The sequence below is a fragment of the Canis lupus genome, chromosome 16, assembly GCF_003254725.2.
Source record: "Canis lupus dingo isolate Sandy chromosome 16, ASM325472v2, whole genome shotgun sequence".
NCBI lineage: Eukaryota > Metazoa > Chordata > Mammalia > Carnivora > Canidae > Canis > Canis lupus.
In genome coordinates, this window is record NC_064258.1 from 34305637 (window position 1) to 34323975 (window position 18339).

Here is an 18339-nt window from a genome sequence, read left to right on the forward strand (position 1 = left end):
GAAAACATGTTAAGAAAATCATTTCCTCCCACCCCTTGTTATTACAACACAACATAAGAGACATTTTCAAATATTTATGAGCTATTCTAAATAAGTGCATTAGTTAAGACAGGTTTCATGAGATTTGCTTGCAAAACCAAGTCTTTTATAATTTTCATAAGAAATTTTTCACTTTTGATCATTTTTTTCAGAAACAACCATATGAAGGGATGATCATAGTACTTATGTTGCTCTTTCAAAAGTACCTGCTATAGGTTTATTTGGAAAGACACTAGTGATAGTACAGTAAATTACAAAACCAAATTATTGAATATTATCAAAGTTTTTCTTTGTAAAAATCTAGATTTGATTTGTTTAAGGATTGAAGCAATAAAATATTTTCCTGCTCTATTTTTTCTTGCACTACTAATTTAAGATGGAAAGAACACAGTTCACTATTTCATCTTAAGCTTTCTTTATTAGAGAATAAGATTCCACGTAGGTTAATTATTGCTGCAAATAATACATGTTATTCTCTCCTGGTGAGTTTCAAGGCTTTGTATAGGGCAAAAGGTAGCTGTGGCAATAATATCTAAATTCAGGGATCTAGTATGAACCAATATAAAACTCAGTTCTCACTTTCAGGGTCCACTTTTTCTTTTCACTTATTCCAGGCATCTAGTGCTTTCTCATGATACTGTAACATTTCCAAATTTCGGTGCACAAATAATACATTTTAGAGAGAGATCTGAGTAAGTCAAAATGTATTACACCAAAGTCTATAAATTATATCAGCATTACACATTTCTAAATATTTAGCTAAGTGAATTTTATTCTGCACAAATACGTGTGTGTGTGTGTGTGTGTGTAAAATTTAAAGAAAGCCCAATCTTCCGCCCCCCCGCCCCCCACCCCGTGCCCCTAGAGAAATACTGACAAATTGGTTGCATCTTGTTTGTTACTACAATTGATTGGCTGCCTTAAAGTACTATGTTAAGAATTTGAAATCTGCATCTATAGGGAAAGAGAGAAGAACAACATTCATGCCAAATATTTGCTATTTGTCATCTCTGCTTTAGCTATAAAAGTTCTCATTATAGCTCTAAAAATTTCAAGCTTAACCAGACAGCTGGTTCTTGCAACACAGACTACCATTTGACTCACTTAAGAATATCTCTTCTAATATTTCAAAGAGATTGTTTTAATCCAATAATCCCCCCTTTAAAACAGTAGAGACCCTCTAGTATGCCTCTAAGGAACTCAGAGTCATGGCCGTGATGGTGTCATCAGGAATTTCCTTAAACATTAAACTTTGTCTCTAATGAGTTCTAACCTCCATTAAAATGATAGAGGTTTCTACCTTTAAAATTTAGTTCAGTCATTCTCAACATTCCCATACATAACATATTAAAAATATGGGTTCTAGTCCCCTCCCCCAGAGATTCTGATTTGGTTGGTCCAGAGTGGGGTTCAGAAATTGGCATTTTTGTCTTGCTCTTTCTGAATGGTATGGAGGCCATTCTTTGTCATGGCCTTAGACTTGCATTCTTTCTTCCATATCATCTTTCCATCTGGAATTGTTTAGATTTTAATACTGTCAGCCAAAGAGATTTATTTTTTATTTATTTATTTTTTTGTTATCCTATGAACAAGTAATAGCTAGGTAGGGCTCACTTTAAACATACACTAAAAAAAAAAAAATTAAACATACGCTAAATACATAAACCCAAGTATGTATGTATGTATGTATGTATTTATTTATTTATTTATTTATTTATTTATTTATTTTTAAAGATTTTATTTATTCATGAAAGACACAGAGAGAGAAAGGCAGAGACATAGGCAGAGGGAGAAGCAGGCTCCAGGCAGGGAGCTTGATGTGGGACTTGATCCGAGACAACCCAAGTATTTAATCTAGGATTTTGTACTACCATATTGTCTAGCTTTCTGGGCAATGATCACTAAGAATGCTAATTTCTCCCCCACCTCCTGTGCTCAAATTCAGACTACTTAACATGTAACCATTGGTTGCATCCTCCCCAGATTTCAAAACCAAAATATTCTGTCCTTCCAGCCTGAGTCAAGTCCATAGGTGATAGTCTTCACTCTCTCACAAGTTGACCCTCTAAGTCTCAAATGACTTTTCTCAATTTTTTGTTTTTTTTAGATATAAACTCACAATTTATCAGGGGTACAAAAAATATCCTTAGTCAATCTGAATACCTTACTCTTCTGGTCTAGTTCATTTTTTTTATTGTGGTAAAAAATTAGATATAAACTCACAATTTATCAGGGGTACAAAAAATATCCTTAGTCAATCTGAATACCTTACTCTTCTGGTCTAGTTCATTTTTTTTATTGTGGTAAAAAAAAAAGCAAATAACATAAAATTTGCCATCTTAACCATTTCTAAATATTGTATTTCATTAGTGTTAAGTGTATTCACCTTGTTGTACAAAGTCCAGAACTTTTTCATCTTTCAAAATGGAAAGTCTAAGCCCATTGAACAACCATCTGTCCCTTTGCCCCATCCCCTAAAAACCACCAATCTACTTTCTTCTCAACCTTTTTTTTAAATAAGCAAGATACTTGCTTTCTCCTATCAATAACAAGTTTATTGTTACTTAGCTCTCCACATATAATCCTTATATCTTGTGTTGTTAATAATTCTCACATGTAAAAGGATTTACATAACCAGGACAGCTGGGTGGCTCAGTCAGTTAAGCTTCCAACTCTTGATCTCAGCTCAGGTCTTGATCTGAGAGCTGTGACTTCAAGCCCCATGTTGGGCTCCATGCTGGGTGTGGTGCCTACTCAAAGAAAAAAAAAAAAAAGATTGAAAATTGCTTTGCTTATATTAATGATCCCTATAATCTCAGGGTGGGGGGCTGCAAATGAAATATATATGGTCCTACAAGCTCCTCTGAGTTACAAGGAAAGGTAACCTTTATTCCTCATGAGACCTAGGGGTTTCCAGAGGGATACTTTTTGTATGTTTTTTGTTTGTTTAAAGTTTGAAGTTAGAATTACCAGAGCAGTTAAACTTAAATCATGGCATTTCTGTAGATTTTTTCTATGTACATTCTAGAATCATTTTCTTATTACTTATGTAGTAGATTGGAAACTCGTCTGGAATTTGGCAGAGTTAATATTCAATAAATGCTTTCAAAATCTTTTCTGTATACAATATGAAACTTTACCTTTATGCAGTTTTATTAGAAATATTAATTTGGGGTGGCTAGGTGGCTCAGTTAGTTAAGTGTCCAACTCTTGATTTCGGCTAAGTCGTGAGATGGATCCTCGCCTCAGGCTCTGCACTGGGCATGGAACTTGCTTAAGATGCTCCCTCTCTCTCTCTCTTCCTCTACCCCTCCAACACCTAGAAAGAAAAAGAAGAAAAGAAAAGAAAGAAAAGAAAAGAAAAGAAAAGAAAAGGAAGGAAAATTAGAGAGGAAATAGGCATAAATAAAATGTATTTTCTGCAAATGGAGTGTTTTAAATGCTCTTTTCAAAATCTTTGGCAGTCAGAAAAACCCAAACTCAAGAAACATTCTTGAAACTCTTATTTTTCAAACTCTTTTATTTTTTTAGTTTCTCTGCCTCTGTTTTAAATTTTTTTCAAGAAGTTAATAAAGCTTTTAAGAAGTTAAGAAAGCTCTAAATCCTATAAGCAATACCCATCTAAATAAACAGAAATGCTATAGTTATGGATATTATTGTGACTTTGACATAGAAAAAAATGTACCTTTTCTTGGCCTAAATTATCTTGGAACTAAGACAAAAACTAGTTACTACTGATTCTTGGATAATGGTAACTGAATCTTTCTTCATCTTGTGAATTTGCTGACTCATAATATGAATGTATATGACTTTTTCAGACAAATGCTATTTAGAACAATTATAAATAATTTCATAATTTTTGTAGCAGCCAGCTATTTCTTTAATGATCTGCTACAACATACTGATAATATTTACTTCAAAGAAAATTCTTTAAAATTGAATCTCATTATTCCTTTGATCTCCATTATAAAATTAGAAATGTTTTCTCTTATTAAGAAACAATTTTTGAGTTGAAAATATTTAGTGAAAGAGTTGTAGTGCATCTGATTCATTAACATACTAAATAATTACTCTTTCCTTTCCAGTGCCCCATCACCATTTAAGATCCTTCTTCATTGTTCACCATTATCTCCCTAGTCACAGAAATTCATTGAATGCCATGCAATCCTCAGAGGATACACTGCCAGCCATCTAGCACTTAACCTCTCCTCTATAGTCTCTAACATAAGCTCGACACTAGTATTTTGCCAGTAAGACTCTACCTTATATAGTAAAATCTTCAGCCTGAAAATTCCCCAAGTTCTGAGCCTTTTTTGACAATTATTTACATACTTGATCAATTATAATATTAAATTTACTTGGAATAAAGAATGCCCTTTTGACTTATAATAACTAAAGCAAATTTGCATTATTGTTCTTCCTGTATTATTAGACTGTACTCCTATTTAAGGAATCCTTTGGGTCATGAGGTTACTCTGTGCAATTTGGTTTGTTAACCACCGTTCACTCTTTGACTTTTTTTTAAAGACCCAAATATTAACACCTAATGACATACCAGGCTTCAATTCACGCAGTGTATTCCATTGAAGTGATTTCCTTCTGCCTTCAGAAACATTGCATAAGATCTACATTTTATTTGATGGAAATTTTTTTACAGTTTATGTGGAAAAAAATCAATCTTAGGTAAACACACAATTTGATTCTTACATTAGGTTTTCAATGATTTAATTCTAAATAATTAGTTTTAATAATTTTGTTACAAAATAAATGTGCTATAATTAATAAAGCCCCCCAGATTTTTTGTGTTTATTCAGACTATTTTTTCAAGCATTCTTGGAATGTTAAGAATTCGAAGGTCTCGCTTTTTCCCTCCTGGTGTGTAGCAGTGTGGCATGGAGAGAATGGCACTGTATTAGAAGCCTCCACAGTGTGCTTTGTAGCTGGCCATGCGGCATGTCATTTAACCTCTTGCTTATTCATCAGTTGTGAAGATTGGATCGCAATAGATGATCCCTAGGAACCTTTCAATATCTATATCCCTAGAGTCAGAGAAACTTCTAGTTACTTTCAACTTCCTTTTATGGCCTTTCCACATTCTTCTTCAGAAGCTCTTTGTTTCGTTTGACATTTATTGACCATCCTATCCTCCTTGGCATCCTTCATACTTAGTTACGGTTGCTTTAGAAAAGTGTTTCAGTGTACTGTTTCTCTCCCTAATTTGCCCAGCCCCACTTTTTTTTATTAAGTTTAAAACCGGAGACAGTTTTTTCCTCTTTTCTGTTCCCCTCCACACCTAGCACTGCTGATTGAATCATCTCTCTTCACTCAATCACCACGGTTCCCACTCCTGTTTTGCCTTTGAAATCTCGTTGCTTCAGGATGACAGTACTTCACAGACAAATCAAAATGAAGACAAGTGGGAATGGAAAGTGATAATTGTAAAACCTGGTAAGAAATACTATGTCATTTTGTTTCAAGGATTGACTCACAAATTAAGATGGAGTAGAATACGGGATCTTTTGTGTCCTGCACATCATAAATTTTATTTCAGAAATATTCTTTCTCCCCCACCACCGCAAAAAAAAAAAAAGAAAGAAATATTCTTTCCCTTGCTTAATAGGTCAGTCATCCAGTTCTTTCACTCCATGGATGCTGAGTGGCTACTCTGTGCCAGACCTTACTGCCAGGGACTAGAGATAAAATAATTTACAAAAGAAAAATATTCCACTGCCACACTGCCATTAGCCTTAAGTATGCCACATCCGACGTTATTTGATTCAAAGCAGCTTTTGGAACCTAATCAAACTGTCATTTTTTCATTCAACAGATATTCATCTGATTATCTGCCATATACCAGGCAGTGATTTGGTATATATGAGAAGTGTGTTTGAAGCTATCGATTATAAAATGCCAAATGTTATTTTCCCTTTAACAATTTTTCCTTTAAATATTTAATTATCTACAGTATTTAATTTAAATATGATATAATTATCTACACATGTTATAAAGCTCAAAATATATTTCACTGATGCAAATTTAGAGAACTACAACAATACTATTTTGAATAATAATTCTGTCTTCTCCATTCCAAATCTCTTTTGATGTCCTAGGATGAAAATAATGGTTCTGTTTTATTTCATGTGACTACTGTATTCAAGTGGTTTTTTTTTTTTTTCAAGTGTTAATGATTTCCTAAACTCTCAGTTGGAGATGATTGGGAAGCCCCATGCAGGTTCACCATAAAAGAATGCTGTGGTTTCTGTGTGTGCATGAGGGATTGAGTTGCTGAGAGGTTGGAAGGCAAGGAGTAGAGACTTCGTATCATATATTTGCCCTCCCTGCTCTAGATTTTTGTATTCATCCTCACTTTAATTTTATTTCACTCTCTTCACACATAACTATCTTCACAAACTTTTTTTTCTCCATATGTCTGGATTTAGAAAAGTCCATCAGTGTTCTCAACTATGAATCTCACTGACATCTTAGCCAAATGAAATGAGCCTGATTCTGTTACTGTGTTAGTAAATCAGACACTGTAATAATTTTCCATAGATCCATTGCAAAGAAGATCCATTAATTGATAAATACAGTTAGTTACTGATGCAAAAGATTCATTTGTCTTGAAAGTTTTTCTGTAACTGGAATTTCTAAACAAGTGTAAAAAGAATATGGAATTTCAATTATAATAATTTACATATAATTTCAATACTTTTCAAAGTTCCTTCACATATTGTATCTCATTTCATTCTGATAAAAATACTGATTAAGATTAGTTTTGTTCATTATCGCTAACCTTACTAAACAGATGAAGAAACAGGCCCAGGCAGGTTAAGTGATTCTTCAGTAGATCACTTAGCAATCTAATAAAATACCAGGGTTTATAAGAAACCCACTGCTCATTGCAGCCTTTATAATATGTTATAGAAATTTTAAATGGCAAACTTGAACTCAAAATTTGGTAAAATTAAGTATTAAGTTTTTATAGATAAATAATTTTTTTAAAAATTGTAATTGACATAACAATATTATATTAGTTTCAGGTGTACAAGAGAGTGATTCAGTATTTTTATACATACAAAATGATCACTACAATAGGTCTAGTTACCATCTGTCACTATACAAAGTTATTACAATACTATTGACCATATTCCCTATACTGTACATCATATCCCCATAATGTATTATTTTATAACTGTAAGTTTCTATTTCTTAATTCCTTTCACATTTTTCACCCATCAGCCTGCCCTCCTTACCTCTGGCAACCCCAGTTTGTCTCTGTATCTATGAGTCTGTTTCTGTTTTGTTTTGTTTGTTCATTTGTTTTTTAGATTCCACATATAAATGAAATTGTATGGTATTTGTCTTTTAATGACTTACCTCCCTTACCATAGTAGCCCTCCAGATCCATCCATGTTGTCTCTGTCATTTGTATGTCTTGTTTGGAAAAGTGTTCAGGTTCTCTGCCTGTTTTTTAATCAGATCATTTCTTTTTGTTATTGTTATTATTGGGTTGTATGAGTTCTTTATATATTCTGGATATCAACTCCTTAACAAACATATCATTTGCAAGTATGCATATCTTTTTATTTTGTTGGTGGTTTTCTTCACTGTGCAAAAGTTTTTTAGTTTGATGAGTTCAAAGTATTTATCTTTGCTTTTGTCGTCCTTGGCAAAAGAAGATGCATCGGGCAGCCCGGGTGGCTCAGCGGTTTAGCGCTGCCTTCAGCCCAGGGTGTGATCCTGGAGACCCAGGATGGAGTCCCATGTCAGGCTCCCTGCATGGAGCCTGCTTCTCCCTCAGCCTGTGTCTCTGCCTCTCTCATGAATAAATAGATAAAATTAAAAATAAAAGAGAAGAAGATGCATCTAAAAAATGTTGCTTGGGCTAAAGTCAAAGCAAGTTACATGTGCTTTCTTCTAGTTTTTCATGATTTCAGGTCTTACATGTAAGTCTGTAATCCATGTTGTAATCCATGTATTTTGTACATGGAGTAAGAAAGCTTAATTCTTTTGTGTGTATCTGTCCAGTTTTCCCAACACCATTTATTGAAGAGACTGTCTTTTCCTCATTGTATTTTCTTTCTCCTTTGTTGTAGGTTAATTGACCATAAAAGTATGGGTTTATTTCTGAGCTCTCTATTCTGTCCCATTGATCTGTGTCTCTGTGCTAGTGCCATACTGCTTTGATTACTGAAGCTTTGTAGTATATCTTGAAATCTGGGATTCTAATACCTCCAGCTTTGTTCTTCTTTCTCAAGATCACTTTGGCTATTCAGTCTTTTGTGGTTCCATACAAATTTCAGAATTACTTGTTCTAGGTCTGTGAGTTAAACACATTTTTATAGCCAATTTAAATAATTTTTTTAAATGCATGCTAGGCATTTTCCTGTTTTTATCACATCTTTGAGCTCAGTTCTGCACTCAGTCTACTGTGGGTTTTGGCCCTGGCAGAAGACATACCAAATCATTATTTTGGTAATCAGTATACACAAACATTTGCCTAGATTCAGCCCTTTTTCCTCTAGTTATTGAGTCTTTGGCCATCTCTATTCTTTAGTCTATTTCCTGAGCTCCCACCTTAGTGAACCTTCCAGAACTTAATCCTAATGACTAGGATACACACAACCCTTGCTGTCCTGTCCTCACAGGTCTTGTCATGGCATCTGCATTGCAGTATAGCCTTCAAAAAGTGTTATTTAGAGAATTTAAGAAATAAAAATACTTCATTTTCACAGTCAGTTCAGTTAATAATTAAAAAACAACTAGAGAGGTTTTTTTCCCAAACTCTTTATGAACGAGACATAAATGACCACATAATAAGTTGGAAGCGGATTTTTTCAAAACCAATTTGAAAGGAATGTTCTAAGTTCATATGAAATTAACTCAGTAACCTATATATTCTTTGTTTACATCATTACATGGTGATTGTAGTTTTGTTTCGTTGTTGGTATTGTTTGGTGTCCCTGCACTGATTATAGTTGTTAACAATGAAGATTCTAGAGCATTGGAAGTATTCTCATTCATACAAAATTTAATTGTTCTCTCAATAGCATGTTCATTCAATATTCAATAGTATTCAATTTCAGTAGGAATAAAAGTATTGTAGTTAGATCTGTTGACTAGAAATTCCATTAAATAAGTAACCTTACTCCTAGCATTCCCAGTTAACCATGGCTTTGCAGCATCACTGAGGAGTTAGCAAGCTGAGCTCTAAATTTTACGTGCAGATTGAATATTTCTGTTCCTATAGATCCATGGCCATAAAAGTTTCATATTGGCTCAGCCTGCACAAATTATCACATAGTTACAAATATAAAAAGATCAGTATGGCTAAGATTATCAAGAAGGAGCTTAGAGACACCAGGGTGGCTCAGTCAGTTAAGCCTCTGACTCCTGATCTCAGCTCAGGTCTTGATCTCAGGGTTGTGAGTTCAAGCCCCACAATGGGCTCCATGCTGGGTATGGAGCCTACTTAAAAAAAAAAAAAAAAAAAAGAAAGGAAGGGTATTTGGATGACTCAGTCAGTTGAGTGACCAACTGGCTCTTGACTTTGACTTCAGTCATGATGTCCTGGGCTGTGGGATCGAGCTCTGTGTTGGGCTCTGAACTCAGCATGGGGCCTGCTTGAGATTCCTTCTACCCCTATCCTTACTTGTATGCTCTCAGTCTCTCTCTCTCTCTCATAAATAAGTCTTTTTTTTTTTTAAGGAGCTTAGTAGAAGTTCCACGTTTGTTTTTTGCTATGAGAGGAATAAAACAACAATAACTTTAAAACATTCCCTCCCCCCGCTTAAGTAATAGCTGTGATTTCAGCTGTATCTTTAGGTTCTGGGTTCCTCTAGAGTTATCAGGCAATCTTAATAGGCTTAGTACAGAATTATAAAGAACACAGACTTTGGTGCCAACCAGTTGTGGGTTCAAGTCCAATTCTGTCACTATTGTGAATTGTGGGTAAATTATATAACTTTATAGGATTATTATGAAAATTTATTCAATCAGCATTCAGTTTATACTTATTAATTACTCTGTTCTGGGACAATTATCTTGGTCCAGAGGATCTTCTTCAATAAGAAAACAGATAAGATTTCTTCCCCTCACAGAAAGTATAGTCAACCAGGATTCTCTTTAAAAAAATTAAATGTAATAAGATAAACTGTTAGAAAAATTTCTGTCACATAAAAAGCACTTAGTAAATACTAATAGCATCATTATTAATTTTTCCCAACCCATAATACGGACAATTCCCCAGAAAGTATAACAAATTTAGGCAAAATTGGAAGGGAGCCTCCTTTTGCCACAAGAACTCTCACGTACAGCAATAGCCAGGGAGTTGGGCTAGTTATAATCTCTTGAAGCTGTTGTCAGTCAAATATAAAAGCATACAACTATGTATGCAAAAATTTCTTGGACAGGAAACAAAAAGCACTAAATATTATTTTTTAAAAATTAAAAATTAGACACTTCATTAAAAATTAGACATTCATCAAAACTAATATTTTCTGCTTATCAAAAGACACCATTAAGAAAATGAATATCCACAGACAGGGAAATGTCAAAGCATAATTGTATTGCTGGAGAGAATCAGAACTGCCTTGTTTCCTTTTATAAAAAGATGGGACTCCTGGGTGGCTCAGCAGTTTAGTGCCTGCCTTTGGCCCAGGGCGTGATCCTGGAGTCCCGGGATCAAGTTCCACATTGGGCTCCTTTCATGGAGCCTGCTTCTTGCTCTGCCTGTCTCTGCCTCTCTGTGTGTTTCTCATGAATAAATAAATTTTTAAAAAAAGACAATTTGCATGATATGGGGATTACATTCAGCTGTTTACTTAGTGACCTGACAACATAAGGTTTTCTTGTCTAAATCTACAATCAACTTTACATTTTTTTGCCTGAGGAAGTCTTTGGAGTCATGTTAACACCCTTATTTTATAACAGATAGGAAAAATATTAAAGATAGCTTGTGGCTTGTTCATAATCGTCTAACCAGTCTTTTCAGAACTTGACCTAGGTTTCAGGAAGTGATCTTTCCACTACTTGATGTGGACCTCTCTATTACTTTGCTTGATAATCAGTGGAAGATAGTATGTGGGCTTTATTCAGAATATTTGTTTTCTTCTGTCAGCTGGAACTGTTTTCACACTTGTTTATTTTAAAGTTGAAAACATTGCAAGATTATGGTTGGGGGTCCCTTTTGACTGAATTATGAAAATTTTTATTCACTCTAGAGAAGCAAACAATGTCCTTTAGTGTTAATTGGGTTGGGTTTTTAAAAAGATTTTATTTATTTCTTTGAGATGGAGGAGGGAAGGGGTAGAGGGAGAAGGACAAGCAGAGTCCTTGCTGAGTGTGGAGCCCAACCCCAGGCTCCATCTCACAACGCTGAGATGGTGACCTGAGCAAAAATCAAGAGTCAGATGTTCAACCCACTGAACAGCATAGGTACCCTAATTGAGTTATTTAGTTTTCTTTTTTTAAGATTTTATTTATTTATATGAGAGAGAGAGAGAAAGCACCAACAGGGGGAAGAGCAGAGGGAGAGAAACACACTCCCCACTGAGGAGGGAGCCCAACACAGGGCTTGATCCCAGGACCCCAGGATAATGACCTAAAGGGAAGACAGATACTTTGGTGGCCAACTGAGACACCCAGGGACCCCCCTAATTGAGTTTTGTAAAGGAAAATTTTACAGTAAAAATCGAAGTTATCTTCTTTCAATTTGTTGTGATTTCACAATTGTGTTGATTTATATTTATGTGATTTTTATGTCAACAAAAGCTGTAGCAGCAATAATGACCCATGATTTAGGGGTTTCAGAGCATTGCTTTCTTTTACTAAGTAAATGTCTATACTTTGCCTTTTCAATCATACCGAATTTTTAATGTGCAGTGAGCAGCCTCACTATATGAGGTAAGAAATGGTCATCGAGGGAAAGGAAACCATCCATTCATTTATTCAACAAATACTTACTGAGTTCTTCTCAAAGGCCAGCTATTATGCTAGGGAAATTGGTTGCTTTTTCACTTTTTTTCTGTCTCATCTCAGGTGGAGATCATGATGAGTAGTAAAATTATTTATTTTAGATGTCCCTGTATGACATGCAGATTTAAGACAACATAAACACTTGATGGGCTTGAATTGGAATTAAAAAAGAAATAAATTGGATAAATAATTATCTGACTTTTGATTGTAGTTTTAATTTTGCCCATGAATATTTGGTATTACTTGTAGATAAATTCTATTCAAGGTAGTAATACTAGTTCTTCTCAGAACTAATAGAATTTTTTCACTTATTTATTTTTAGAACTGTCAGATGGTGTAATAAGGTTATTTCTGTAGGAAATTGGGAATTCTGTGGTTATTTCAATTCTGATTATAACCTCCTTAAAGTTGGTGAACACGTGGTCCCTTAGGCTTGAAGTGGCAAGGTGGCAAGGTAATCATAAATTATGCCCCAACACTGGCATTCAAATGGTTTGAAAAGTGTTATTTGACTATGCACCAAAGTAGCATAAGTAAAATCTTGTTTCCTTCCCACCTAAATGTTTAGTTCTTCTGTCTCCTTTAGAGATCAGTGGTATACTACTGCTCCACCAGTGTTCACTCATCCTTGGGGAAACAAAAAAAGAGTGAAGGCCATATTGCCATGATCACCTTTAAGCAGCATTTGAGCCAAGTGTTTCATTGACTTTTTTATGCCTTTATAAATTAGTATTTTCACAATGATAAATTGAACTTAAAAACCCTTTTCTGTCCTGGGTATTTTTTAAATGTAAGAAGTCTTATATTCTTTCTTAGAGCTGTTACATATAGTGTGGTCCATAAAAGAATATTCTTCAGCAATAAAAAAAACCTGTTTAGTTCAGTGCCCTGATATAAAATCCATGTTCTCTGTAGAATATTAGTCATGGATCCCATTCTAGAATATGTTGCTCTTTATGGGACAGTGTGAAGGCAGAAGGTGTTTCATTTTTGTGTTTTGTTTTTTAAAGATTATTTATTCATGAGAGTCACACAGAGAAGCAGAGACATAGGCAGAGGGAGAAGCAGGCTACCCCAGGGAGCCCGATGTGGGACTCGATCCCAGAACCCTGGGGTGATGCCTTGAGCCAAAGGCAGACCCTCAACCACTGACCTACCCAGGTGCTCTTAAAGGCAGAAGTTTTGAAATGAAAAGAAAAATGACACCCAACTCTAATGCTTTAGCAAGAATATTGTGTTTAGTGGCAATGCTTTTTCACATTTTATATTAAGGTATAATTTACATACAGTAAAATGCTCCAATCTTAATATATCATTCAGTCAGTTTTGGTGGATGTCAAGATAGAGAACATTTTTCTCACTCCAGAAAATTTCTGTGCATCCTCTTCCAGTCAACACCCCGCTTTTTCCCCAGTCCCAGCTTCCAAAAGCAATCACTGATCTGATTTCTATGACTATCAGTTAGTCGTCTATTGTGGAATTGCACATAAATGAACATGTATTTTTAGCATTTGGCTTCTTTCACTCAACCTAATATTTTTGAGATTATCCATGTTGATGAGTTCATAATAGTTTCTTTCTATTGCAGATAATACTTTTAAAAATACAGGCAAGAAATCATTAGATCTTCACTGAGTGTTATTATTGACATATGAGTGTTATTAAAGTCAGGGCAGTGGAACTACAGTAAGGATGAAGGAGACAAAAAATCCTCTAATATTAATATTAAATGACAGTACTCCTAACATTCTCATGACTCTCCCACCTTAATTATTGCTGTATGCATCAAGAAGTACTGTTCTAGGAAACTCTATTAACAACAAAGCTGGAACTGTATTGGTTCCTTCCCTTTGTATTTGCTCTTTGACCTCAGAAAGCAAATGTGAAAAATAATTTCAGATGAGGAGATACTTCTTATGATATGACCATAATGAATACGTGCTAGAATGAATATTTTCGTTGTTCATCGATATGGTGATGGCTTGGTAGCTTTTATGCTCTGTTAAAATTGTATAACATAGACTTTATGAGCTCAGTTTTATTTTTTTATGAGCTCAGTTTTATTATTACAAACTCACTTTGATCCATAATTTATACAAACAAGAGAGTAGATACAATAAAACCAACATCCAGATTGCATTTTTGGTTTGTTTGGTGTTTGTTTGTTTGTTTGTTTGTTTTTGAAAGTTCTCATTGAATTTATCTTAAAATTGCCATTTTAAGCAAATTCATTGGCATTTGGGAGCAGAAATAAATTTAAGTGAAAATTCCACTGCGACCTTAGGGACTCAAGTTACCAACAGATCTAAAGGGTGAATTGTTACTGCCTGCTGTTGTCTTTTTCTTTTTCTTTTTTAAGATTTTATTTATTTATTCATGAGACAGAGAGAGAGACAGAGACATAGGCAGAGGGAGAAGCAGCCTCCCTGCGGGAATCCTGATGCAGGGCTCGATCCCAGGACCCTGGGATTATGCCCTGAGCCAAAGGCAGACGCTTAACCACTGAGTCACCCAAGTGTACCGGCTGTTGTCATTTTCATGAGAAAATGACAGAAATCATTTTCAAGATTTTCTGACCGAAAAGGAGTCTGAATTTTAACATAACTACATAAAACTGAAGACTGAGCTGGCCCTCTGCTAGTCCATCCCAATACATACTATCTCCATCTTTAAGATTCTTAAATAAGAAGAACCACAAAGAGATCCCAGGACATTAACTCACACACCCAAAAGCACACACAACAAGCACTTTCCTAACTTGATGGAATGTTAGCATGTCATTTTCAGTGCTTATACAACTATTCAGCAAGGAGATAAATAACCATAAAGTACAATAGTGTTTATATCAGTCCTGTGAAAAAAGGCACTTCAATAAGTTTTGCCAGTTTTGCCAGATTACTGAGAAAATATTAATAAAGTTTCAGATTACCCCATTCTGTGAATCCCTCTCAATCACTGATTTTCTCATTTCTTTCTACGTTCTGTTAAATACACCTTCCTTCTCCCCTCTCATACTTATTTTTCTCTTCTAAATTATTTTACCACATTCATATTTCATTCTGATAATTCCAAAAAATGTTGAAATGATACTTCCCTTTAACACAAGCTGCTTTAGTGTAGAATTTGGCTTACATCTACTCATAAGTCGTAGTTCACATAAAAAAAAAAAAGTAGTTACATCTGAATCTTCAAGAAAATCTCATTAGTATAATTTAACCTATATGGAGGACTTGCAGTGCTATCATACCATGCCTCAAGAATCTATGTTCCAACTGTAAAGATGATTAACTACTTTTGAGCAGTATGCATGAATTCTCTCAGCAGTTCGTCGTCATTTTAGTTGTAGTAATTAATTTTAATTAACTGCCAATAATGTTTGTTGCCCTGTGGAAAAATGAGAATATGGCCCTTCTTTCCATTTGAGTATGAGTAATGATATCAATTTAATGTTAGAAGGGTAAAGAGGTCTTCAGTTGTGAAATAAAGAATTATAAACCTGATTTCCCAAGGAGTACACTCTGCTTGAAGGGTTTTGAGAAGCCCTAGCTTAGCAGAAATTAAAGCTGATAGTAAATCATCTTTCCTCCTCCCACATATTTAGGGTTCTGGCTAATAAAAATTAGATTTTTCTCAAGAAACTCTTAAGAAAGTCTCAAGTACACAGTCTAACCTTATACCTAAAGGAGCTGGAAATAGAACAGCAAATAAACCTTAAATCCAGCAGGAGAGGAGCAATAATAAAGATTAGAGCAGAAATCAATGATATAGAAATCAAAAAAAGAAAAAGCAGTAGAACCGATCAGCAAAACTAGGAGCTGGTACTTTGAAAGAATTAATAAGATCTGGGGATCCCGGGGTGGCTCAGCAATTTAGTGCCTGCCTTCAGCCCAGGACATGATCCTGGAGTCCTGGGATCGAGTCCCACATCAGGCTCCCTGCATGGAACCTGCTTCTCCCTCTGTCTGTGTCTCTGCCTCTCTCTCTCTCTCTCTCATGAATAAATAAATAAAATCTTTTTTTAAAAAAAGAATAAGATCAATAAACCCATAGCCTGGCTTATCAAAAAGAAAAGAGAAAGGACCCAAATAAAAATCAGACTTGGCTTCCTAATTTTGGAATTAGTATTTTTTGTTGTTGCTTCTCAGTCAAAATGTTCAAATTCATAGTCCTGTTTTTATAAACACATGTAGTAATTTAGAGATTCAAACTTAATATCATAGCCTTTTATTTTTATAAGAAATAATTTTACCTCCTCTCTTTGAAGTTGAAAATTGGATCATGATTGTACTTAAGACTTCTTTAGGGGATATGTTCATGTAAAGTAGCAGGAGTAGGAGAAAACTCACTCTTAATTTTGCTGATAATATGAATTATTGTCAGCAAAGTAATATCTACACTACATTAACATAATTCAAGTATGTTTATTGAGATTTAAAAGGTTTTACTTTTAATGGAGTAATGGTGGTTTTAAAAAAAAAACAATATTCACAGTTGTTTAGGAGTTCAAAAACATCAAACTTTTCAAGTTTCACTATCCCTTTTTTAAAAAATAAAATATCCTTTGAATACAGTGTAGATTCTCATTTTACCAGAAGAGGAACCAGTCAGCACAACATACAATTTTGGAGCTGGAAAAGACTTTCAATATCATCTAGCTTAAACTTGACATTAACCTAGTTCACTAAAATCACTACCTTCTCAAGGATCTTAGCTTTCCTGCACTAATTTCCAGAAAATTAAAGGACCTCTAGTCCCCAATTCCTTTTGCTGTACATGTCTGTCTTTTCCGTCCCTTCTGATATTCTCTGTATTCATACTAATGGTTACAGCTTGAGGATTTTCTTGATTCTTTATGCCTGAATTAGCTTAAGAATAATCTATTGTGTGCAGAAACATAACTTTTTAATTTAAATGCTTGGCCAAAGGAAAAGTGAATAATGCACAGTTTTAGGAGGAGTTGTAGTAATAATTGAGTCACTGGTACTCTAGAGGACACATATCAAATGGTTTTTTGCCATCCAGACTTAAGAGTGAGTAATACAACCCTACTATGTAAGAAGAGTAATACCACTTATGTTATTAGAGAAGCAAGAGTGGGTAAGCACAGCTTTTCACTTGGAAGTTGAGGGTGAGGGGCAGTATGTTAAGATTTTTGTTTTATTTTCTCAATCCTATTTCTCATTCATTAAATCAGCAGATATTTGTTTAGAATACAGTGTGAGCTAAACATTCTGATAGGTCTGGGTATACAGCAGACAAGATCCAGTCTTTGGCCTCAAGGAGCATGTGGTGTAGATACATAGCAGAGGGCAATGCTGGATAAAACTGCCTACAGAACAGAGAAGATATATAGGATCCCTGAAAACTATTCTTATAGTTCCACCACCACACAAGCCATTTACTAACTTTGCCCACCCCATAGAATGAGAAATAACTATTACAATTAGTTGTGTGGCATTTTGGAAATGAAAAGTGCTATAAAAGAGCTAAATAATAGAAAACAAGATTAAATTACGTGGTAGGAATGGTTCTTATAGATACGTCCAGTATTTATGTCATCACTATAGGATTGCTAAAAGGAAGGAAAAGCTAACTTAGGTAAGTGCAATTGGCTAGGTTTTGCAAAGATGAGAAAATATCTGTGTGTATCGGCAAGAGAGATTATGCAATCTTATATTACTTTGAGTAATACAGGAACTAAATATAGTTGGAATATCACATCTAGTATCGAGTTTCCACATGCCTACAGCTTCTATTAAGGATCTTCTGCATTTCAGTGTTTATTTGAAGTATTTCTTTAACAGTTTTTAAGCACTGCCACTACCCAAGACTTATCCACCAACAAGCAATTATATTTTCATATTCAGAAACTATAAGAAGATTCGTTAAATTACACAGAATGAATACTTAACCTTTCTGTGACTGATCTATCAGTATATTGGGTTTAACAGAGTTGTTATCAGTGATTCATCATGCCCGATTCTTTCTGATCTTACTTATGTTTTTAAAGTTTGTTAATTCTCTCAGAGGACTAGGATACCAATTTACATCCCATTCTACATCCTCGGAAGATGAAGAATTTATCGAATTGGGCATTTCTTTCGCATGCTTTTATATGGTCACATTCTTATACCAAAGATTGAAATTTTCAAACTGTAGGGAAAAGAAGGGGTTCTTTTTTGATACTCATTCAATGTTCTTTGACTATGAACTAACCTTAATTTTATTATTTTGCATTTTTATGTTTTTGCCAGAATTTTCACTTGCATTAAATGAGGCACTGCACCACAACGTTTAGCCTGTGGCATAACAGAAAGCAGGTGG

At 34.7% G+C, this 18339-nt stretch overlaps 1 protein-coding gene across 3 annotated transcripts in view; it reads left to right on the forward strand.

Moving 5' to 3' along the window:
* The window catches only part of PURG (purine rich element binding protein G), a 37145-nt gene that overhangs the window by 14068 nt on the left and 4738 nt on the right, over window positions 1-18339 (forward strand). The window contains exon 3 of one of the 3 annotated variants that reach the window (XR_003126027.3): window positions 5337-5487. The exons of the other annotated variants lie outside the window; for them this stretch is intronic. The gene's annotated coding sequence lies outside the window, so the exon portion shown is untranslated. The remainder of the gene's footprint in view (window positions 1-5336; window positions 5488-18339) is intronic. 3 annotated transcript variants of the gene reach the window in all.